This window comes from Urocitellus parryii, unplaced genomic scaffold (assembly GCF_045843805.1).
Source record: "Urocitellus parryii isolate mUroPar1 unplaced genomic scaffold, mUroPar1.hap1 Scaffold_37, whole genome shotgun sequence".
NCBI classification, from domain to species: Eukaryota; Metazoa; Chordata; class Mammalia; order Rodentia; family Sciuridae; genus Urocitellus; species Urocitellus parryii.
The window spans coordinates 4,951,179-4,977,581 of NW_027553327.1; the positions used below are offsets into that span (position 1 = coordinate 4,951,179).

General features: G+C 33.0%; 1 pseudogene; it reads right to left on the reverse strand.

The window, feature by feature from the left end:
• Positions 1-477: 477 nt before the first annotated feature.
• The window catches only part of LOC144252162 (activating signal cointegrator 1 complex subunit 3-like), a 43,481-nt pseudogene continuing 17,555 nt past the window's right edge, over positions 478-26,403 (reverse strand).

The following is a 26,403-nucleotide window of genomic DNA, read 5'->3' on the forward strand; positions in this document are numbered from 1 at the left end:
TTGTGATCAGATCAAAGTATAAATTTTGCTCACAAGACACACTGTATATCACCTCATAGATTTATACATTGTATGATACAGAGTTAAAATCCTAACATGGTCACACCTCAATGTAGTTTGTCTTTAAAAAAGGAAAAAAAAACAGTATTCATGTAAACAGTACATTATGAGATGTAAAATTTGATTGATAACTCATATAACCTCAAATATACACAAATTATAAGATTATTCTACATGATCATTCATTTTACATGTAAAGAAAGAAGACAATATTATAAAAGGCAACATTTGTTAAAAGGCCACTGTGGCTAACTTGGTGTCACTGGAGTCAGTACTGCAGCCACTGTTAATTTCCTGGATGTCTTGAGGTTAGGAGTTGATTCTGTCAAGCCAAACATCAAGTAATTCAACTTTGTCCAGATGACTGAACAGCCAGATTCCTTAACAAATTCCTCCAAATGCACTGTTTGGGTCAGGTTATTGTATTGCCAGGTCAGAGAAGGCATCAGAGACCTCTCTGTGGACCTGCATGGAAATGCTTGCTCGTGTGACGTTGAGGTAAATGTCATACTGCTGGTCCAGACCAAGGTAGCAGTCGCTCATGAGTTAGAGAGTGTAGATATACCTAGAATAAGAAAACAGAACAAAAATGTAAAACGGTTTTCCTAATCAGAGTCACACTTAATTCTTTTATAACTCTAGTGGTAAGATTCTGCTTACCTTCCATGTATTTCAGTGGTGAAAAAAGAAAGGGAAGCAATGTGATGATTTCGAACATATCCTACTCATCTTAAAACAATAAGTTCTCTCTTGTCCACTTCTCCAATATCAAGAACCATCCTTCATCTTTTGATTTGGGAAATGGAGGGGTAACTGCAGAGCTCTCTCGCTTTCCCTATAAACCACAGAAAAAGATAAACTATTGACTACTAGACGTAGTAAATAGATAAACTATTGACTACAAACTTTTCACATGGTTTGGAGGTGGTTAAAAGGCAGTGCTCAGGGCTGGGATTGTGGCTCAGTGGTAGATCGCTCGTCTAGCTTGTGCAGGGCCCTGGGTTTGATCCTCAGCACCACATAAAAAAAAATAGATACAATAAAGATATTATGTCCAATTACAACAACAAAAAAGGCACTGGGGTCTTACTGGAAGGCCATAAAAAAGAGTTCAGCACTTCCATCTGGGATGTCTTTAATTCCCTTCCTTTGTGGTGATTGATATGTTTTTGCATGTTTCTTCTGTACATACAGACAACCCTTTGAGCTATTACTACGAGAATATTTGGCTCAGAAAGAATAAAGCTCTGAATCCTGACATCAAATTAGTAAAATCTCAAGCCATTCCTCCAATTAACATTAATACCCCACTTATAGACAAACAAACAAAGATATAGCCATGTGAACCAAATCTTCCCAGTCTTATTCACAAAGAACTGATGCTTAGGAAAACAAACAAAAACCAGTCAAGACTAGACTGTAACTCAAGATAATAAACAAAATATCAGATCAATATCTTCTTTCCACCCAAGAATAAAATACACATAAAAAAGCACATAGTATATCAAAAGTTCCTTTCTCTGAGGAGTGAGGAATGATAAGTCATGCAATTTGTAACACACAGGAATCACCACAATTTAACACTAGCACCAAAGTTGGAGCTGGGGGTTGTAGCTCAGTGGTAGAGCACTTGCCTAGCTCGTGCAAGGCCCTGGGTTTGATCCTCAGTACCACATAAAAATAAGTAAATAAAATAAAGGCATTGTGTCCAACTATACCTAAAAATATATTTTTTAAAAAAAATTAAAAACAAAAGACTAGTACTAATGTAATGACAGAATCTGGAGTCTTTATCTTGGACCAACTTTTACAAAAACAAGGTTATTGTAATGTGTCTTTAAGACAATGACTTTATGGCATAAAACATATTAATAATGACATGTTCCTATTGAGATTTCACTCTGTATTCCAAGGGGAGATGCTTCAGTTATAGCATTTTAAAACAGAGCCAGAGAGTAATAAAGTTCCATAGCAGTTAGGAATAAAATCTACAATTTTTTGAACATGATTAAATCTAATTTTAAAGTAGATTTTGAAGGTTAAAAAAAAGAAATCTACCTTTGCTCCATGATTTTATCTTTATTATTATGATTTTTATAACTATTTCTATGATTAGTTTATGATTATTATTATTTTTTGGAAGCTGGAATTTAGTAAGTCATCTAGAAATGCTAATATTGAAGCTCTGAAATGCTAGAGGCCTATCAGTTCATGTTCATATTGGCTGATATTTAGTATTAGAAATGAAATGAAGTGAGACCTGTACTGAAAGGACATTGTAACAATACACATGACTATTCTATGAAAACAGAGGGGCTTACTCATCGCAGAGGGTTACTCTAGATATTAAAAACCCTGAATCCACTAGAATAAAAAGAAAAAAAAGGACAAATTCTTTCTTATTTCAATTACTATGGTACTAAAAACCAATCAGCTCACGCTATGTGTACTAATATTCTTAGAGGACTAAATAATTAATTTTGGTGTCAGAGGCTAAAGAAAAGAGCATAGTAATTTAAAATAAAACTACTGTACATTTTTGGTCTGTATGAAATTGACAAAGCTCTCTCATGTGCATTATAATGAAGGAAGCAGCTAGATGTGGCAACTGAGTCTCAGAAAAGCTTAGCTTCTTATTCAAATTCAATAGAGCTAAGAAGGAAAGCTTCAATTTCATCTGCATCTGGCCTAATGTGGTTCCTATACCAAAGTACCTCTAGTGCAGTACTTCTCAAACTTTAATGTCCTTAAAAATCATGTGTACATGGGGGGACTGAGGACGGTAGAGCATTACCTAGTATGTGTGAGGCCACTGGATTCAATCCTAGGTACGAGAAAAAAACAAACCAAAACAAAAAAGGATCAAGTGGGGCACCAAAAAGAGCTTCAATTTTGCGATTCCCTCTGACCCTGAGATTCTGATTCAGTCATTCAGGAGTGGGGCCAAGAATCTACACTATAAAGGCACTCCAGGAAATTCTGCTAGACTGAGTGTGTAAAGCACACTTTGAGAATAGTAGTCCAGGCAATATATAATTATGTAAGGTGGATATTCTGGGGTTGAAAAATGACACATGAGAACTGACTGACTACTGTCAAAGACTGACTCTTGCTGGTTAAGGCCAGTTGAGAAAGCAGGATTCATGAATGACACAGACACATTAGTAATAGAAAAGATATGTGTGGTGGCTCATGCTGGTAGTTGGTGCCAAATATTTGAGAATGGAGACCAAATACTATACCTTGTGGAACGCAAAGTGGACTCTCTGCAAGCTGACTTGGAGCACATACTCCTGAACAGCATGCAATCTGATCCATTTGTTGTCATCTCGTTTGTCTGTAGTCAGAGTTGAGACAGAGTTCATTGTGTCCTTCAGCTAAGTCATCCCATGAGCCTTTAACACTTTTGCCAACATCTATCACTGGCAAATGAGATAAAAAATTTCATGCCTAAAAAGAAAAAAGGGAAAACAACAAAAACTGTCACATGGAGTAATCAACTAAGAAATAGTGTAATTTTAGAAAAAAATCAAACTTTTAATTTTGAGATTAATTCTGAATTAAATGCAATTGAAAGAAATAATGGACATCTTTTTGCATCGTTTACCCAGTATCATGCAATGGTGGCATTTTTCAATACCAGGATACTGACATTGACACAATCCACTGATTATTCAGGTTTCCCTAGTTTTTCTTGTACTTGTACATAGGTGAATATATGCAGAACAGTGCTTTTTAAAATCCTCTTTAAGTTTTTTTTTTTTTATAAACCAAAAAATTATTATCTAAACTTTTAACTTATTATAAATGCCTCTTCATATTGAGTGGTTATTGACTGTACTAAAAAAAGAGGGATTAAAAGTGTTTATTGCTATTTTTTTAAAGATAAGCATCTATTTTAACGTTTATGTGACTTTTAAGGTAGAAAACATTACTTAGCGATATAAAGGAAATCTGAAAATAAATCTGTGATGCAATTGTTGATGTCAGTATAATCCATTGACACTTGTTATATAACACAGGGAATCCTGTAAGACTAGGGTTCCTTGTAGAAACAAATAGGTTTTTTTGGCGTTATCATGCTGAAAGTACCAGTTAAAATCACACATATTAAAAGAGTAGAAATATTTTACCAACTTTATTCTTGTCTTTTAAATTAAAAGATATTTTTGAGTAATCAGTATTCCAATAGTACATGCTTAACAATGCTGAAAGAACAAATGAAGGAGTGAATCTTATATCCACAGAAAGTATATAACCCAATTAACTTTAGGACTAGGTAACTGTAACCTTTTTTTAACATTTACAATTATGTGGTAATGTAACTATTGGTCAAGATAACTTCTTTTTTAACATTTATTTATTTTTTAATTGTAGTTGGACTCAATATCTTTATTTATTTTTATGGGGTACTGAGGATCGAACCCAGGGCTTAGCACATGCTAGGCGAACGCTCCACTGCTGAGCCACAACCTCAGCCCAAGACAACTTCTTAATAGCTGTTTTATCAGTTGTTACCTTCTAAGGTCATTTTAAAGTTACACAACAAGTTTAATTTTAGTTTTCCTTTTAGTTCTTTTATATATGATATGGATTTCCTTATAAACTTTAATTTTCTGTTTGCTAAGACTTTAGTGTTGCTGGTATATGTAATCAAATGCAGTAGCCCTGATGAACCAAACTATCACTTAGGAATTAAAAAAAAATAAAGATAAAAAATAGATCCAATGCAAAATTTCAATTCAACTCCAATCCTGTAACTTGTCTTGTGAATTTGAAATTATGCCTACAACTAGACTTCTGAAATTGAAATTGTCAGGCTACAAAATGTACTTCAAGTACAAATGATGGTGTATCTCCTACTAGAACCAAAAGTCACTGAGTTCAGAAGCTGCACCAATTAATATTCTAATATTGGCCGACACAGAAAAGTGGTCGAGGGAACACTTAAATATACAATTTCTGCAAAACATTTAATTTTGTGAAACAAAGCAAGTAATATTTACCACACAAAGCAGGACTTCATATGCTTTTGTACTCATACCATTAAATTAGTCACCAATATGAGGTTTTCTGATATTAGCAACTCACTGATATTTTTCTTTACAAAGCTTCCAAATGTCTAACTGGCTTATATTTACATATGACATCTTTTTGTAGGACTTATTATTATGTTTTAACTTATAATGTGTACACATATATTTATTTGGTATATATGTATATTTATGTATATAAAACATGAGCTTTTTTAAAAGAAACTGCTAAGATATTTCAATACCAGCCAAACATATCTATCTGAGGATTAATCTTCATCTATTGAATCAGGCAAGAGCACTGCCATGCATACAATTATTTAATTAGCAGCCAAATCCTCTGCCAGTCAGCAACTGTTCCAGGCATACTGATGGGGTAGGAGATGCAAATCTCACAGTTGTACTGCTTTTTCTCATTACTACTGCAATTAGCACTTAAATTGATGCTTTAAACATACTAATTTCTGGAATAATTCAGGATTCTATGTTACCTGGGATCGCCTCACTGCAAAGCCAACACCAGATTGCTCTGCAAATTGAAGAACTTTTGAGCCAAATAACCATCATCATATCAGACAGAGCCAATTTGCATTTGGTTTTAAAGATAACAGAATGGAAATTTATGCCAATAAATTAAATAAGTTTACTTGTGAATTCTCCCTGAACTAATTATAACAAGTCTTGTTCAAAAAAAAAGTTTTACTTGGAAAGATAAAGAGACATGCTTTAAAAGTTTCTTTAATATGTGTAAATACAAATCAATATAATCATGTTATAAATCCTGAACATTCACTTTGACACATTTAGGGTAAAACTGCTTAAGACTTAAAAGGCTAGAAAGCCAAGTATCTGGCATTGTTCATTTGGTTTTTGGCCTTCCAAAAATTGTTTAGATTTAACTTTCCTTATAAGTTACATAGTGAACAAATAAGGGGTTTATTTGAAAGAATCTCTTTGAATATAGGAATAATAATGTAATTAAAATAAGAGTGGAACATAAACAAGTAATTGAAGGAATTAGATGAAAATATACCCTACCATAAAAAGGGCAAAACTCCCTAGAAGAGTTGGAGTAAGGCTCATGGGTAATGCAATCTGGTGATGGAAAGGCTAAATGGAGCCTTCCAAAGTGAGCTTGAAAGCCTTATGCTGAACAAGTTCTCATAATGCCAGTAATGTTATTAAGCACTATTACTATCATTTGTTCAATTATTATTCTATGTCAAGAACTATATAAAGCAGTTTACACAATACTATTTTGCTTAACTTTCACAAGAATGTCATAAGATATATATAATGTTTCCATGGTTAGTAAATGGCAAAGACAGAATTTAAACACAGGTGGGACTGACTTCAAGCCCTAAGTTAGAAAACTCTTGGTACAACTTCACAGAGTAAGGCGGCCTTACCTGCTTTGTTTTGGTGGCCTGTAGCTCCTTCTCGACCATGGAGCTGAATATATGGTCTTTCCCTACACAGGCATGAATCAGTTCAGGGAGGCACTCAATGGAGGTATGGCACCTAGCACGTGAGCACTTTATAACTGGTTTCCATTTCCTTAGAAATTATATCAACACCAACAAAATAACTCTTTCAAAGCACAAGTAAGATGTTCTGATAACATTGGTGTGTATGATATTAACAATTGTTAAAAAATTATGATATAACTCTTTATAGGCCATTATATTAAGTTTTAAATATTGGCTAACATTCTTTATATCAACCTAAGGCAGTATCACTATCCTTGTATGAAATCTGTAAACTGTAAATAATGTATCAGGTTCAGTAAATACTTAAAAGAGTTCATATGCAGTGGATGTCTTTCTATAGGAAGCACTGATGTGAAACAATGTTTCCATGGAGATAAAAGTGCGGATGTGAAACCCTGACATGATTTTGGTGAATGTGTGCAAGTGTCTACTATAATTACTTGAATAAAATTTTAAATTTTAAGTTTGGGGAGCACAGAATTTAAAGTACACTTTGGAGATCTTTGAGATAATTTTAAGTTGTGCCAGATCACAGGAACACGAGCCACCTAAATGTTATAGTAAGAAGAAAATATAGTCGAAATTATATTAATATTGAATTTTTAAGTGTGATAAGAAAATTGGACCAAATCTCCTACACCCTCCAGCAGATTCCCTCATAGATGATGCTGTGTGAGGTTGTGCCTTTAATGTGCTTTCTATACTGCTGAAATCCAACTCACATAACCTTCAGAACCTTACCAGAAGAGCTTCTGACAAGTTGTAGATATATCTACCTTCTCTCCCTGTCACCTGTTGCTGCTATGGCTCACTCTCTGAATGTGTCTGTTAGTTTCCAGGGACATCCTATGGTAGGGACTCAAGCATATCTGTCACCCTGTCACCCAGTACACTTGATTCAAATTAGGGATTTTTCTTAGGGGACCCCAGGTGTTCCTGAGGTTTTTGTTGGCATCTGTACTTGGATGGCTTAAATAACTGTGATCCTCATGCAGCTGACAAGAGGTAGAGGGTGCATGATGGCAAGCCAGACTATTTTGGTTATCTCCATAACTTTGAAATAACATTCTGGCTGCAAGGTATCTCAACTGCTGTGAAACATTGGTGTGAAAGGATATTTTCATTTAAACACTTTCAATCTAGCTTGTAATGTTCTTTTCCTTGTTGAAACATTTGCAGCCATGTATGTGAGACCTAAGTGTTAAATTATTTGATACTATTATAAACTCAGTACAGATTATATCTTGAACTACCACTACACCTGACTATCTAGTTTTGGACATTTCAGATCCATAATTTACTATTTTTTAAAAAAACATTTTCTTTTAGTTGTCATAGGACACATATCTTTATTTTATTTATTTATTTTTCTGTAGTTCTGAGGCTTGAACCCAGCACCTTGCATGCGCTAGGTGAGCCCTACCACTAAGCCGTAACCCCAGCTCCCCATGGTTTACTTTGGACAATGGATTTCAGATCCCTCAGTCTCTTCTACTTAACAGAAGCTGCCAATTTATCTTGGTTTTAGATCACAAAGCACTTAATAATGTTTTCTTAAATAAAGCTGATAATGTATAGAAATAAATGCAGTTAAAATAGAAACATTTAATATTGTAAAGGGAGAACACACAATTTAGGTAGGAGAAGGTTAAAATGAATTGTGGTTCATCTTGGTACTGAGGGCAGGTCTCCTTCTGGGAAAGGGGCATTTTTACTCCAAAGAATCAATATTGTAGGCACCACACGAAATTCCAGTGTCTATATGTATTTTAATAAGGGAATTTGGGGGAATCTGGGGGTATAGCTCAGTGGTACAGCCTAGCATGCATGAAGCCCTGGGTCTGATTCCCCAAAATACCCACTCCTCCCCCCAAAAAATTCATTAAAAAACTTTTAAAAAATTACATTGCAAATTAAGACAATTACCTGAAAAGGTGAAGATGGTGCTGTTCTATGTTTGGTAGGTAAGAAGAGAAGAATCTTTTAACCACCAGCCCTAGATCAACATCTGAACGAGATTGGTGGTATTCAGGGCAGTCACCAGCCAACCTTGGTTTGCAGCCACATCCACCATTGCCTGAATAGGCAAAGAGCACATGTTACAAGAACATCAAGGCATTCACCCTCTCCCATTGGAAATCTTACATTAGCTTTAACAAAACAAACAAAAACAAAAAATCAATCATTTTATCACTAAATTACTATTCATCCAAATAAAAACAGAATAAACTACAGTTGGATGAGGAAAGCAAAATGAATTTCCTGTAACATCCTACAAAAAGTCAAACCCTAAGCTAATTTTAAGAGTAAAACCTCATTGTACTTTGAAAACAAATACTTAATAATTCACTATATCAAGAATACTAGTAGTTGCATTTCTTCTTTTTTAAAACAATTCGTTTTAGTTGTTGATAAACCTTTTTATTTATTTATTTATACACACTGCTGAGAATTGAACCCAGTGCCTTATGCATGCTCGGTAAGTGCTCCACCACTAAGCTACAACCCCAGGCCCTTCACAGAGTCTTTTAAATTTGAAAACTATTTATGATGGTAAGGAGAGAGAAGGTTTTCTTGTGAAATACTCATTTTTCCCAAAAAGCAAGTTAAGAATAGAGTCTTGTTCTCAATGACAATAATACACCACATCCTAGGCAGAGGGGCAATTGCCAGTGGTACATGTGGAATGATGGAGAGCTATTCATATCAGTCTATACATTTAATCCAAAGTTTTATGAACAAACAAAATGCTGCATTTGCTTAAGGCAAAACTAAACAGTGAAATCTTATTAGTTTAAACAGTGAAGTCTTAGAAGTTTACACAGGCAAAGCCATTTCAATTAGATTCTGGAGAATGCTGTTTTAAAGACACATAAGTTAATATTATGATCTTAGGCAGTTATTTCATACAGTTTTAAGACTCCACTCTCTTATTTTTGGATGTACCTAGCAAAGCATTACAATGATACTTTAATGGTAAATATCTCACTGACAGCAAAATATTTAAAAAATATTGAACAAAAATCTATTAATTTTGAAATAATTTTAAGCTGTTCTAGTAAAATCAATTTCCTGTACTTCTAAGAATTTTGACAGAAACACATTCTTCTAAGTTGCAAATTTCCAATTCTGTGTTTTCTAATTTACAAAAAGTAAACTATTTTAATAAATTTGGTTAAACTAACCTATGATCTCTTTATATACATTACAGGGAAATAGAATAAAGTTTTTGCATACCCTAATTAGTGTTAAAGGATGGTCAAAATGATTTTTAGTACCTGCTAACCTGCTAGTTATACATCATAAAGCCTGAATGTTGGTGTAATAAATATATGTGTCTTGGGCTGGGGATGTGGCTCAAGTGGTAGTGCGCTCGCCTGGCATGTGTGCGGCCCGGGTTCGATCCTCAGCACCACATACCAACAAAGATGTTGTGTCTGCCAAGAACTAAAAAATAAATATTAAAAATTCTCTCTCTCTCTCTCTCTCTCTCTCTCTCTCTCTCTCTCACTCTCTCTTTAAAATAAATAAATAAATATATGTGTCTTTATGTTCATGTATGACTGTGTGTACACATATGAATGTACATATTTATGAATCCAGAGAAGACATATTTATATTTTTTTTTAAAAAGAAGAAAAATGCACTTTTTCTGTGAAGTATAGGAAACAAGCAGGTTATGATGAATATATGCTACATACAGAAAAAAGTAGTTCACTAGTTGTAACTTTTAAGACTTGCTAAGGGAAAAGGAAAAGAAAAATGAAAAATTATACCTAATTCAATATCATAACTTGTAATGTGGAGTAAGTATGGCAATTTTATGTGTGATTTTACATTACAACTTGACTGGAAATAAATTCCAGACCAAAAATTCACATACTAAGACAGCTGGATGAATGAACCATATGTTCTTAACTTTGAAGTTTTGACGATAAAGTTGAAAGATTGCATAAAATTTATGAGTCTTCCCCAGAATTTTTTATTTTATGATCTAGATGTGAAAATGTAAAAAAAAAAAAAGCAAAATAAGTGCTTATCATGTGGAGTAAATGAACGGCCATATCACGAATTGAAAAACTATTATCTTTTATTAGTTTACAGAAAAGGCAGGTGGGTAGATCAAGAATCCGGGATGATAAAAGGTTTTGAGGCTTGTGTGGTAAACCGAATATTATTCCCCTTTTCTCTCTGATCACCCCGCCCTGGTGCTCCTGTTGTCTCCTCCCCACTACTTGATACTGATGCTCCTGTCTCTGCTGAAACATTATATAAATTTCCTTTATTCTCAATCTCATAAGTTTTCTTTAATTTGTACTTTATATTTTTTTCAAATTGAATTTGTAAAGGGGTAAAACTGGTCATGTCATTCTCCTGCTTAAATTTCTTCAATGCCATCATTTGGTAAGGAGAACAAAACTAACATGTCTCTCTGCATTACAGATGGTCAACACCCCACTATCTATTTGGTCCTTGATTTATCTGGTCCTTACTTTTCTCTCTGGCCATCCCCTCACATAGAGCACTAGAAAATTACTGGTATTTTTTCACATTTACCCTTGCTTTTATTTATTTATTTTGTAAAACAAATATCATTCCTTTTGTTCACCTGAGAAATTCCTATTCATTCTTTGGGTCTAGCTTAAACACTACTGAAACATCACTGATTCTTTTTTTTAAGAGAGAGAGAGAGAGAGAGAGAGAGAGAGAGAGAGAGAGAGAGAGAATTTTTAATATTTATTTATTTAATTTTTTTAGTTTTCGGTGGACACAACATCTTTGTTTGCATGTGGTGCTGAGGATCTAACCCAGGCTGCATTCATGTCAGGCGAGAGCGCTACCGCTTGAGCCACATCCCCAGCCCTTCACTGATTCTTTCAGATGGATTTAGTCCTTTCTCTATGCCTTTGCTGCTTTTGAGGAATGCCATCATTATTATAGCATGACTTTTTGTTTACACATTTGTCCTTTGAACTATAGGTTCTTTGATAGCAAGAATCTGGGATTATTTTCTATAACTCCAGCCCTAGCAAAGAACACTCAAAAAATACCTGTTTTACTAAAGAACACTGGAAAGCCCATGGTACATGCTTATAATCAGAGTGGCTCAGGAGGCTGGGGCAGGAGGATTTTAAGTTCAAAACCAGCCTCAGTAATGTAATTAAGGTCCTAAGCATCTTAGCAAGACCCTGTCTTAAAAAATAAAAAGGGCTGGGTATATGGCTCAGTGGTTAAGCATCCCTGGGTTCAATCCTCAGTAACAAACTAACAAACAAAAGAATATAGATTAAAAAATTATAAGAATTATAATAAATTCTGCCTAAGTTACTGTACAAAACAGAAGATAAAACACAAGTTTTGATGTCACACACAAACACAGATTTGTATCCTAATTCTGTCTCATTTATAACTAAGGAAGAGTTATACTTCTGAACCTAAGCTACTGAAGCTAAGCTCCTCACTAATAGAAGGGTATCATATTTCACCTCCACATGCTTTCTTTTCCAAGAAGCAAGATACTTGCAGCCCTGCCTGGCCTAAGTGGACAGAATGTCACATTCTTTAGCAAACTATCTGTTAACTGCCAGAGACCAGATTCTGAAACTTTGAGAGATTAAAAAAAAAAGCTTCCTTCTAACCATAAAATCTGTAATCCAATTGGAACAGGTCAGCATGGGTGAAGGTGATCTGGCGTTGCCATGACAATGGAAACTTGAAAAATTCAAGAGGTGAACCTGGCCCCAGGAAGCCTGGCTCTTGCCCCTGGCAAGAGCCCTTGCTATGACACTCGCAGGCCTTATATTCACTCCTTACATGTTAAACTGCCTGGTCCAGTTTGTAACGTCATGCCTAAAAGCAACAAAACTAAAGATGGTCCTGACTTCTGATCAGGAAGACCTTAAATATCCAGCTTTATAACACTTTATAACACATATAATGGCTTATATGATACAGACAGGCATCAGAGGGAGAAATGAAGAAGAAACATTGGTTTACATTACATTACATTAATTTACAGTTTTGGTCTTTGTAAGAGTGTTACTTAATTACTGGTCCCTGTAACAGTGTAGTTTAAGTGCTAGTTTTTGTTTGTTTGTTTGTTTTTTAATATAGCTCTTAGAAATGTAAGCTTACATTTTTTGAGGAAACTGCTGCCTGTGGTGAAGGTCACTTGTGATGTCGCTTGGAGGTATTTCACTGCATTCATTCTGCATCTGTGTACTACTTATTGAAGAATTCCTGTGCAAGATTCTTGGCCACACAGTTCAGTAATTCAAACTCACCAATGTTGTAATGGTTAAAAGAAATGATATCAAATTTCCTACAAAAGTTCCACGTAACCTCAGCTCGGGGCCCAGAATTTCAGAGCACTAGCTCATCTGGGTATGCCGGAATCATGAACCTGAGTTCTCCAACAACAATCCCCCCCACAAAAAAGGTATCATATTTCCTTTTAGGTGATCTATGAGCGTAAAATGAAATGTTCTACTTACTATATTAGTACCTAATATACTATGCTACAGAGTGGATACTAATGGACAAATGACTATTTTAAAGTTCCTCTATTATAAGATGAACATCCTAAATCAACCCATTCTTTCTAACAGGAATTTTCTTTGATCTTTTTGTTGTTGATTTCTACACTGGGCAGTAGTAGATGGGCAAAGGAGATGCATGGGATGGAAAGTATAGGTCCATCAAAAGAGGTGTGCAGTTATAGGAAGGCCAGGAGAGAAGGTCAAAATCCGATCCTACAACTTAGGTCACACTGGAAGGTGGGGGCCTTCTCAATTCAGTGGGCAAGTTCATTTTACTCTTCAGAAGTGTGTTAACTAATAGGAGGTAAGGATGGGGGTGGTCTAGGTAAACAAGCTGGGGATCCTGGTAGCATGTACCTTTATATGACTGAGCCTACAAGGACTGACTCTATCTCCTTATCTTTATAGTAGTCTGTCTGGCAGATAAGTCATATATTTTAGCTGTTCCAATTTTATAAAATACATTATTCACTAAAATAGCACTTGTTTAAAAAATGTCTCAAACTAGAGTATTAACTTTTCCTTTTGATTTTTTTAAATATATGACAGCAGAATGCATTACAATGCTCCACCATGTTGGCTTAGGACTTCCTCAATAAGATTCCTAAAGCACAAGAAATGAAATAAAGAATCAATAAAAAATCAATAAAAAGTTTCTTCACAGCAAAGGAAACAATCAAGAATGTGAACAGAGAGCCTACAATATGGAAGAAAATCTTTGCCACCAGCATCTCAGACAGAGCATTGATCTCCAGGATATATACAGAAATCAACAAACTTAACCAAATAAATAAGTAAATAACAACAACAACAACAAAAACAAATAACCCAATTGACAAATGGGTTAAGGAACTAAACAGGTACTACTCAGAAGAAAAAATATGAATGGTCAAAAAATATATGAAAAAATGTTCAACATTTCTAGCAATTAGAGAAACACAAATCAAAGCTACACTGAAATTCTATCTCACCACAGTCAGAATGGCAGAGGTTCATTTATACATTGTTGGTGGGAGTGCAAATTGGTGCAAACACTCAGAAAGCAGTCTGGAGATTCCTTAGAAAACTTGGACTGGTTGTACATTCTGTGTCAAAGGAACTGCTGAGCTAGAGTCAACACTATAAATACAGAGATTTGATAAATTGTGGTATAAAGGTGTATTAAGAATCGTAATACAAAAAATTATGAATGTATTGCACTCCACTATTGTCATGTATGTAAGAAATAATTTAAAAAAAGTAAACTTGGAATGGAACTACCATTTGACCCTGTTATTCCACTCCTTTCTTTATATCCAAAGGACTTAAAATCAGCATACTACAGTGACACAGCTACTTCAAAGTTTATAGCAGCTCAATTCAAAATAGCTATGATACTAACCTAGGTGCCCTTGAAGAGATGAATGGATGAAAAAATTGTGGTATATATACACAATGGAATATTACTTAGTCATAAAGAAGAATGAAATTATGGCATTTGCTTGTAAGAAAATGGAAATAAAGAATATCACGCTAAATTAAATAAGTCAGTCACAAAAATCCAAAGGCAGAATGTTCTTTCTGATACGTCGATGATAAGTCACAACAAAGTGGGGGGGGTTCAAAATTCACTGGACTAGGCAAAGGTAAATGAAGCAAAGGGAGGGGGTGACTGCAATAGGAAAGACAGTAGAATGAATATGGAATATCATTCCTATACTCATATAAAAATGAATGACCAGTGTAACACTACATCATGTACAACCACAATAACAGTATCCTAATTGTAACAAGTTACACTTATTCTAGGTATGTATAATATTTCAAAATATACTCTACTGTCATGTAAAAAATAATAATGATAAAAAAGAAAAAAACCCTTTCTTTTTCATAAGGTTATAGCTGAAATCAAAGAATTCTAGAATTTCAGAAATGATGGGGACTTTAGAAATGATTTAATACAATTTTTTTAGGAAAAAGTTCCAGAGAAGTTGTGATATCCCTTGTGTCACACAATAAATTGATAGTGGGGGTAAAACAAAAACCTGATTTTCTTTCTTTGACAAACTGTGGAAAAATTTGGAAGCCCCTGATTGATTTCATGTAATGAAATCATTATGTTTTCTTTGGAGTTTTATTTAGTTAAATTAAGTTTGCCCTGTTCCTACATTTATTCAAGGAGTACTGACAACAACAGAAAATATTCCTCAACAATGAGAACCAGAATAAGTGTGTGCAATCATAGTTCATCTATTTCACCAAGGAATAAAGGTCCAGTGAAGTTGTGAAACTTGCCATCATAAAGAATAAAAAAGTGTCTACCCATTCTGGATCACAGTCTCCTTTTCCACCTTCCACTTTCCAGTAAAGTAGACTTTATTATAATCTGAGACACATTATGCTGTTTTATAAGCATATAAAATAAAATTAAATGTTTAACTGAAAAAAGTAAGAAACTACTCAGAACAATCTTCAGATTCAATGTAATCCCTAACAAATGCCAATAGCATTTTTCTTAGAGATAGAAAAAATCTAAATTATTAAGGAACCATGAAGAACCAAAAAACCAAAGAAATCTTGAGAAAGAATAAAGTTAGAGGCATTCTACTTCTTGACTACAAATTATAGTACAAAGCTTCAATAATTAAGATAGTATGGTGCTGGCACCAACATATACACATAGACTAACAGAACAGAATAGAGTCTAGAAATAAACACACATCCTGTCACTAATCTGACAAGAATACCAAGAAGGAAAAGGATAGGCTTCAATAAATGGTGTTGAGAAAACTGAACATCTACATTTAACAGAATGAAACTGGAACCTTGTCTTACACCCTATGCAAAAATCATCTCAAAATTTACTAAAAACTTAGATGTAAGATATGAAACCATAAAACTCCTAGAAGAAAACAGGGGAAAAGATCTTGACACTGGTCTTAGCAATGAGTTTTTGAATATGTTCCCAAGGACACAGGAAAAAAAGGTGCAAATAAACAAATAGGGGTGCACCAAAGCTACAAACCTTCTGCACAGAAAAGGAAGCCATCAATGAATTTAAAAAATAACATATGTAATAGGAGAAAATACTTGCAGATGTTAGTAAGGTGTTAATATCCAAAACCTATAAGGAACTTATATTATATAGCCCAAGAACAAAAAGGCTAAAAATTCTATTATAGAAAAAAAAGGTGGAGGGACAAATGAGGCCAATAGATATCATTCTGTTGAAATACAGAATGGCTAAGAGACACGAAAAGGTGCTTACTTTCACCAATCATTGCGGAAATGCAGATCAAAATCCCAGTGAGGGCTGGGGTTGTGGCTCAGTGGTAGAGCACACATCAAGCATGTGAGAGGCCCTGGGTTCCATCCTCAGCACCACATAAAAATAAATAAATAAAATAAAGGTATTGTATCCAACAACAACTAAAAAATAAATACTTTTTAAAAAATCACAATGAGTCAACACCTCACATCTGTTAGAATGAATATTATTAAAACAATGAAAGTATTGGCAAGGATGTGGAGAAAAGGAAACTGCTACACACTGCTGGTAGAAATGTAGTTGGGGAAGCCATTATGGAAAATGCACATGGACAGCATTAAGAAATTACACATGGAAAACATCATCATCATCATAGGAATTCTACTTTTGAACACATATCCAAAAGAAATGAGATAAATATCCCAAAGACATGTACACTCTATGTTTATTACATCATTGATTAGAAAAGCCAAGATAAAGAAACAGTCTAAGTGACCCAAGATGGATGAAAAAAAGAAACTGAAACACAATGGGAGATCTTTCAGCTTTACAAAAGAAGAAAATCTTGCCATTTGCAATACTATACATGTGTTAAGAGAAATAAGCTGAAAACAACAAAGCACTGAATAATTTCACTAACAGGTGCAATAATAAAAAGTCAAATTCATAGAAGCAGATTAAAATAATGGTTAAGAGGGGGTGAAAGTGGGGGATATGAGGAGATATTGCTTAAAGGATACAAAGTTTCATTTATGTAAAACAAGTTCTAGACATCTAAGGTACAGAAGGGTGACTGTATTTAATAATATCGTATTAATAGACTTGAAATTTGCTAACTAGATATTAAATGTTCCCACTGCAAAAATATGTGATTATCTGAAGTGATGGATATCTAGCTATCTTGATTCTAGCAATTATTTTATAATTTATATGTATATTTAAGTATCATATTGAACACCTCAAATATAAATCATTTTTATTAAAAATAAAATAGTATTGGGGAAAATTTACTAAATATCATGTTTTAAAAAAAATTAAAAATCAATACTTATTTGATTCTGGTGTTATTTGACATTAATTGATAATATCAATATTTGGAGGAATGTAGCATAAATTATGTCTATATTTCCTGTGTATAATTGAAGTGTTTTAAAGTATTAGCATTTCATTCATATCCAAAGAATGATTATGAATCATTATATACCTAACAAGTACAGCTAAGAATTAATTATCTTATAAAAGAAGTACCCATGAATTATAGATATGAGGATGTGTGAGCACTATATACATGAGAAATTCACCTAGAAGACTCCAAAGTTGATATCAAGTTTTTTGCAACAAATTATTCTAATACTGATCTGGCCGCCTGGAAAATTCACTGAGAGTATAACAAAGCTATTCACCAGGGTATGTCAGGTTATTTGGACCTGGCTAGTTTAGAGACATTAACTATCTTTTCTAACTGAATATAATAAGCACACAATATGTTCAAAATACCTTTGAGGAGGGATACTTGTTGAAGACTCTGAAAATAGCTAATTCAGCTGCAACAGTCTTTCTTGATCCAGTGGGTGCTCCAACTAGGACACTACAGTCTGTGTGATACAGTGTATAAAATATCTGTGTCTTCACAGGGTTAAAGTGGCTGAAGTTGTACAGGGCTTCAAATGCATTACATCCCAAAGCCATAATTGGCAAAGGCTGAAGATCCAGTAATTCTGAAAAGATCCAAGAGGTACTTCTGAAAAAAAAAAAAACTGAAAAAACATGCACAATACTGAATACTGTATTTTAAAGAATAACATTTCCTAATTATCTCTAGAGAAGAACATATTTAATATAAGTTCTTATACACCAGTGACACATCTTATTCAGTCACTACATTTAACATAACTGATAAATAGAACACTTTTATTGAAGAATCCCCTATAAACCAACTATATATTTCTCTTCCAAAAAGGGAAATAACTTGAATAAAAGTACATGAAAGTATGTATGTTATGGTACAAAAATAAATCAATGAAAACCATTTGTAAACAGCAGTATTGGAAAGGTCACTAACAAGAGATTTGATCTGCTACACACTGACCAATCCTGAGTAGCTGAGGGATCTTTTGGTATGGCCAATGGAAACAAAAATGAATTTAGCATTATTCAGGAAGGAACAAGGATAGTAGTTTCAGAACACAGCATGACTGAGTAAAACAAAACAAAACAAAACAAAAAACTCTCCTTAAAGGGTACAGGTCTTCTTACTTTCACTAATCATTGGGGAAATTTATGTCTGCAAAGTAAATTTATGTATTGAAAGACACTAGATTTGGTTGCTTCTCATAATATGGACTGGGTGCTGAAGAAATTTGATAATTATTACAAAGTTTAAAAAAGAAGATATAAAAAATCAGTTAAGAGGACACCTTGATCTGACCTTTATAGTATGGTTGCAAAATGAAAAATATGGTAAATTTTCTTCTAAAAAATATACTTAAAATAAAAATTAACTTAGTTGGGCATGATGGCACAGGCCTCTAATTCCAGCAGCTCAGAGGCTGAGACAGAAAGATCCCAAGTTGAAAGACAGCCTCAGCAATTTAGTGATATCCTATCTCTCAAAATAATAATAATAAAAAGACTGGGGATGTGCTTCAGTGGTTAAGTGCCCTTTGGGTTCAATCCTGGGTACCTTGTCCCTAAAGGAAAAAAAAACAAAATAAAAAGATGACTTTAAGAAGTTATCTTTTCCCCACCCATTGCTCTATTCTATTACAACGATAGCTGAGAGCTAACTTCATACTCTCTATGTCTGATTATGATTGTTTAAATTTTCCGTAGCTCTGGAAATCCAGGAAGGAGGAAGACATCGCATGATAAGGCATGCAATGTTAATCAAACATATTTTTTTTAAATAAAAGACTAAAAATTAAACATTGTACAATGTCAAATGCACAGTTATTGACAATGTTAAATTAAGATGATCTATTACAGTGATTTTACCTAGATGGTATGTTTATACTACATCAGCTAATTATATAAATACGTTGATATGTATTTGGTTGCTTAAGAAAAAAAATTATTAAATTGGCATTAACATATAATGCTAATGTATGTGGAATTAAGTATTTTAATGAAAGAAAGAAACCTAGCAATGATATTGGAAGCATATATTTTAAGTTAAAACATCATCACGTCCACATATTTTGAACTTATGAGATTCTAGATATCACATAAACACATTTGATGAAATAAGACCAGAAAGACCCTCTGCAATAAGTAGATTACTAGATTATACAGTCTCAATATCATTCTATTTTGATAAATTTTTTTGGTTTTGCTATGCCAAGATATCAAAGAGAAATTGAGATGTAGTATAAAAATTATCTCAATGAATAATATGAATAAGGTGTACATTTGACAAAATGAAAGATTATAAAGTCATATTTAGGTTTCCTTTCACTTCTGAAAGGACTGTCAAATAGCATGCTATTTAAAGTAGTCAGAATAACATTTTTATTCTGAAAAGTCAAGCAGTTTGTCTGAAATATACATGGGAAAGAAAATTTGACTCCTAATTTATGTCTGTAAAGTAAATTAAGGACCTCTGAAAATCAATACTCATCAATTATGAATTCTCAAGAAATGAAATTGGTATACTAGTTTCAAGATGTTTTTGAAATAGATTTCAGGGGTACTTGAAAGTATCACTGCAAAGATTTATTCATGAAATTTTGCTTTTTTAATAAATCAAAATAGAAAGGCATTTGTTCATTTTATGAAAACCTAGAGTTTATACATTACAACAATAAAAAATCCTGCTGAATGCTCTTACTATATATCCCTTTTAATAATTTGTTATATATATATATATATATATATATATATATATATATATATATATATATATATATACAAACATTCCAAAATCTAAAAAAAAAAAAAAAATGTGAAATTTGAAACACTTCGGGTTTTAAACATTTTGGATAAAAGATAACCTGTACTAGAATTAAGTTTATGTGAATTGGACTAAATGTAAGAAAAAAGAGATATCTCAAAACTTTCACAGAGAATACAGATTAAATGATAAATGACAATTGCAATGAAAAAGGAAGGCTATATGGAGAAATAATGATTATATGTACAGATGAAAGTCCAGTAACACAGAAATAGTAACTCTCCTCATTACTATGATTATCAGAATTGACTAAGCCTACTTTAATGCTTTTGGAACTTAAATAAACAAAAATTAAAGGTCCACAATTTGACTATCTACATATACATATTTGATTTTGAAAATTTTGAACATACAGTTTAGAAACAATTTTGTCAAGTAAGTTGGACTTTGATTCAGAATAAAACAACTTTATACTTCTCAACATTAATTAAAATAACAATTTGGGGAAGTCAATAATTCACATCAACACATTAATGTTCAATTTGTTACCTGTATGGGGCTGATGCCTGTCTGGTAGAATCAGATGTTCGAAGTTGATAATACAAACAGCCTCTGCTCCTAACCATCTATCAGAAACTGTTCGGATATAGTATTGGGAAGGCAAAATTTCAAAAATAGGGATTGCAAATACCAGTAGTTGAGCTTCTTTACTAATGACCTAATGTGAAATAAAGTCTAAAATAAATAAAGTTCTTAGTAGTCAATTCTTAATAGTATCTATACCAGATGTAATAAAAATAAACTATGTTGTATTTCTAAATAGCTCAGATATTCAGGTACTACAGTAACTTGTAGGTGATTTCCTTCTGAGGATTATTTGACATAACAGAAGGTAAAAATTTATACTAACTTTATATTATTTATATATATGTTATCATTATGACATGTTACCAGTTTGATTCATTATCAGAATTTCCCAAACATGATTCATGCAATTATTTCATGATTTCTATAAGTTCAAGTACCATATTATTATTTACTTAATATTTTTCTTTAAATCTGTTCAGTATCTTAAGTGGAATATCTGAAATCTCTTAAAATATATAGGTTACATGGTTATCAAGAAGATAAATGCATGAAAACAAAATATTGCTATAAAATACTATTGCTATCTAGTCAAGATTTTCAATCAGAAGCTTGCTTTCTCTTTGATAAAAAGAGAAATTACAAATAAAACATGAGTTAAAGATATAGCAACAATTGAGTCTTTACAGATAATTTTACAAGGAATGATCTTTTCAATAAGCAATTTATTATTTTGCAGGAAATTATTTTTACCCCCCTTATTTTATATATTCCACGCCTCTAGAAGCCATGCCTTAAACCATGGTAAAGATTATAAATGAATTTCTTGAACGAGGATCAGACTGAATAATCAATATTGTCACACTGAATCTCTGTGTTCCTTTGAAACAAAACAGGAAAACAGAACATAACAAAACTTTCATGGCACTGTGAAATCAGAGAGATAGTAAAAAACAAAAATTGTTTATATATTTTTTTATGATAGCTAAATAATAAGGTTATATTCACCTGTTTTTTAAGAGCTAGAAAATACTCTGGATGATAAATATGATCATTTGTAGGATCTTCCACCCAAATCTACCAGGATTCTCCTACTGTCCCATGGACCTAGAAGAAAAATTATCCTAGTACTATGAAAATCATAACTCAAGTAACAGTAATGTTTACATATCAGCACCTATTAGTCTAACAACTTTTTTGATATATAATTTTTAAAACAAAGTTCACTCATTTAAAGTATACAGTTCAATGGTTTTAACATATTTACAAAGTTGTACAACTATGAACATAATCTAATTTTAGAACATTTTTATCACCTCCATGAGAGTACTTATATTCATTAGAAGTATGGACATGGCTATTCTAAACACTTTGTTAAATGGAATGATATAACATATAATCTTCTGTGACTGGTTTTTTAAACTTACCATACTATTTTTGTAGTTCATCCATGTTTTAAACTGCATCAGTACTTTGCTTCTTTTATTGTCAAATAATATTCTACTGGACACATATATCATATTTTGTTTATATAAGCCAATCTCTCTTTTTTCCTTATATGGTCCAATACTGTTCAGTATTCACTTCTTCCTCAGTGAAAAGGAGATCACTCATGAAAAGGAGATCACATCCCAATCATTTCTCCTCCAAATCTCCTTGCACTATCTCACATGAGTTTTTGGGGGACACCACATTTAAACCATAACACCTGGGATAATTTTGATTCACATAAAGCCAATCAGCTCATGGCATTCTCCAGACAATATCTATAGTAAAGGAGAAGTCCATACAAACACTTGGCATAATTAGACTGGGGGGGGGCATGTATTTGTGGGAAGAGGGCTTACAGTTTATGTTGTGGGCTGAGGAAGTGGGTATGTGTTCCCCTTACTCCATTAACAGTGAAAGAGAAGCAGGAAAACATTTGGGAACAGTGTGAGCAGAGCAAAGAAGTGGAAAGATCTTGGGCCTTGAACAATACTATTAACCTCAAGACTGGACCCTCCTTAGGGCCCATCTGATCTGTGGACCTTTTATTGTACAAAAGGATATGTTACCTTACGTAAATCAGACTGAGGCAAGTTAGGTTTTACATTCTTGAAGCTAATAGCATTATAAGAGAGTTAATTATAAAAACAATCAAGTACTTTCTCCTATTAATTAATAAAACTAAATTAGGATGTATTATGAATAGCAATAGTAGAAAATCATGTGCAAAAATAATGAAACTTCCATTCCTTTAAAAACAATCAAAAATTTCAAATATGAGCTTATACTTTAATATAATTTTATATTTTATATAAAATTTCATATTTATAAAAATATTAACTGTAATTTGGTGTTATCAACTAGTGCTCATATACTGTGAGAAAAATAGGAATTAGGAATACTTTAGGAATTAAAGGTCTGAATGCTTTAATGACAATGTGGAATTAAATTAAAACATAGATGGGTGATTTTAGAACACACTGCTGAACAAAATTCATTTACATTAAAGATGTACAAATGTTAACTAATATAGGAAGTATCCAAATACATTTAACTAGAATTTTATAAGACTACTTGATGTAAGCATTGTTATATACAGTTTCTGATTTACTTGCCTTCCCCAGTTAGTTTTTTGAAACTGAAGACTGAGTCCTATTTGCCTTTTGTATGTACAATTTCTAACACAGTAACTAGTCAAAAGATATATCTGAAAAACTATTGATAGAATAAGAGGATACAAAGTAGGTTTTTACATGTATGTTTACCAGTATGTTGGTAAACACATATAAGATATTGAAGATCATCTAAGTATTAAAGCAGGAAAAGGAGGAATAAAAGTAGAAATAGAAACATGATAAGAATCAAGAAAGGACATTCTAGGGAAGAGCTCTGTATAAAATGCTATCTAATCAGAGAAGAAAAATAACTGAAAAATCTGCTGGTTATGGCAACTGGTCAATCAGATATTAGAGATCCTTGAGGAAGTGGTCTCAGCAGAAAAGAAACTGGTGACAAGAAAGAAAATATAGAATACCATCTATACAAGTCTAATGTTTAAGAAAAGGAGAGAACAGTATTTTGAGAGACATCATGATTTAAAAATGAATTTTTGGTAAGCAAAAATGAGAGTCAATAGAGAGGGCAAAAATAAATGGCAAAATTCTCATGGATTTGAAACCACTAAAATAGTGTCCAGTGATGCAATGTTAAGTTCTCTAGGCTCTCTGAGGAAAGATGTAGGGAGGTGTAGTAAAATCTGAGGTACAGACATTTTAGTTTAATATAGATATAGATATTTTCCACTTCTACCTGATCATTCCATATGAAATCAGGGTAGATGCGGACAGTCCGTGTGATAGGCTGAATGGATGCTTCCATCATAACAGAAGGAATCTGATGAACACATTGTTTGACCTTTCGTCCAATATTCACGATGTAAAATGTGACCTGAAAGAAAAATATCACATAGAAGTAATGTGTCCAGACAGTAAAAAAGAAATATAATCTGACTTGTAAGTGGGATTTCATAGTAGGTGATTTTATTGCTTTTTTTATGATTTGCTATGTAGAATAGATGACATTTTTGACCTGGCATTGTTGAGAGCCACAGCCCAGTCAGAATGATGCCTGGCATTTGCCAGAGGGAATGTTTGAAAGGTGATGCCAGAGAACCATTGAGATGATGATTTGAGTTAAGCAATACATAATTGCTGTGGATTGATTGAGTTGTATATTTGACCTTTACTGTCGGGCAATAGGGTGGCTCTTGCTGCCTTGGGCAGCAATTCATAGCTCTGGAAATCAGTATCAAGGTTCCTTTAGGTATTAATAGGGTTCTGAGCCTCGATATTGTGCTTAAACTACTATAAAAGGAACTACTTCTTTTTGAGTTAGTTTAGAACACATACAGAAATATTTAACATTTTATGTACATAGCCACTGGTTTATTCCCGGTCTACTTTAGAACTCTAAAATCATGAGAAATGCTTCAGGAATTAAATACAACTTAGTTGAATTAAATACAACTCATCCACCCAGGCCCACTTCTAGAAAACATAAAATAATCAGGTTCTGGAATGCAGACATGTATGGGAATACCAAGGGTAGAGGCTGTTAAAAAACAAATGTGACTAACTTATCTGAGCAATTAGGTGGAAATAGATCATATTTTAAAGCATCAAGTGTGCAGTATGTGTACAGTCAACTTACTTTGTTAATAGTCTGTCTTTCTGCCCTTTTTCCTACTCTATCTTAGAATACAAATGTAATGACTATCTCAGCCTCTCTAAACATCTTTGGAATTATTTTTTCTTTTTTTTTTATTCTCTAAAATTTATTTACAGTTAATAAGTTAAAAAGCAAAGTACAACCAAATTGTAAATCTTAATCATATGCACATTAAACTGTCCAGGGAAACACTTCAGTTCCACTACAAACAATTGCTTTCTAATGCAATTAAGACATAACAGTTTATCAAAAAAATATTTCAACACACCAATAAAGCAAATGTTAGGTATATATAATCATTAAAAATTATCAATTTAAAGAGTGCTATGGCAACCCAACCCTTAAAACAACCAAAAAAACCTTTTGATTTCAAAATTGCTGGTTGTTAGGAAGGAATGTAAAAAATACCAAAAAAGATTATTTGTTGTGCCAGTCACATTTAGGCACCCAAAATTCAAAAATCAAACAGAAATATATCAAGGTGATAAAATTCCTCCTAGCTTCCTCCTCTACTTGTGTCATATGAGATATAAATGAAGGCAAGAGAACAAACAAATGGGACTTCTTTAAAAAAAAACTATACACAAGCTAAGCTACAGACTCACTTCTGAAACAATTAATGGATGCCACCATAAAGGCCACTATGCCAAGTTTCTTTTCACACTCTGCCCAAAGGTAATCATAAAATAATTTCACTTTCCTATTAACATACTAGTCAACTATATCAGATGTTTCTCCACATTTTAGAAGTTGCAACATAGGTTTTGCTAAAGAAAACTTGGCAAAAATATTTCTTACATCTTACTTCACAAACTAGAAACGGCATTATTTAATAGTCCACATGAACCATATTGACTTCAAGATGGGCAATCAGATTCAAACTGAAATCAGATAACCCAAATAAGCCAAAAAAGCATTTACACACATTCAAGTGCACTAAAGTAACAAGGCATAAGAGGAAAAAATGTCAAGAATATCAGTTAAAACAAATGCAAGGTGTCACTGGTTATGTTTCAGTTGTGTGCTGAGAAAAGTTATTCTCAGCTAATTTCAAAATCCTCAGGAAAACTATCTAGATAAGCTACATGTTGAAATTACATTCTCATATGGCCATTGGATTTACTTTAAAATGATTATAAAACTATATACAATAGTGAAATGGTACAATACATTTTTTTTTCAGGTGCTAGTTAGGTATAAAAGTTAACAATATATTTTTGGAAAGAAAACTCCTATGTGTATGAAATACAATTGGCAATGGAAGCTAATAACCAAAAAATGTCTCAGCTTCCTATCACATAACTATAATTTAACACTCTCCATCTTCTAAGTAATTATTCACTTT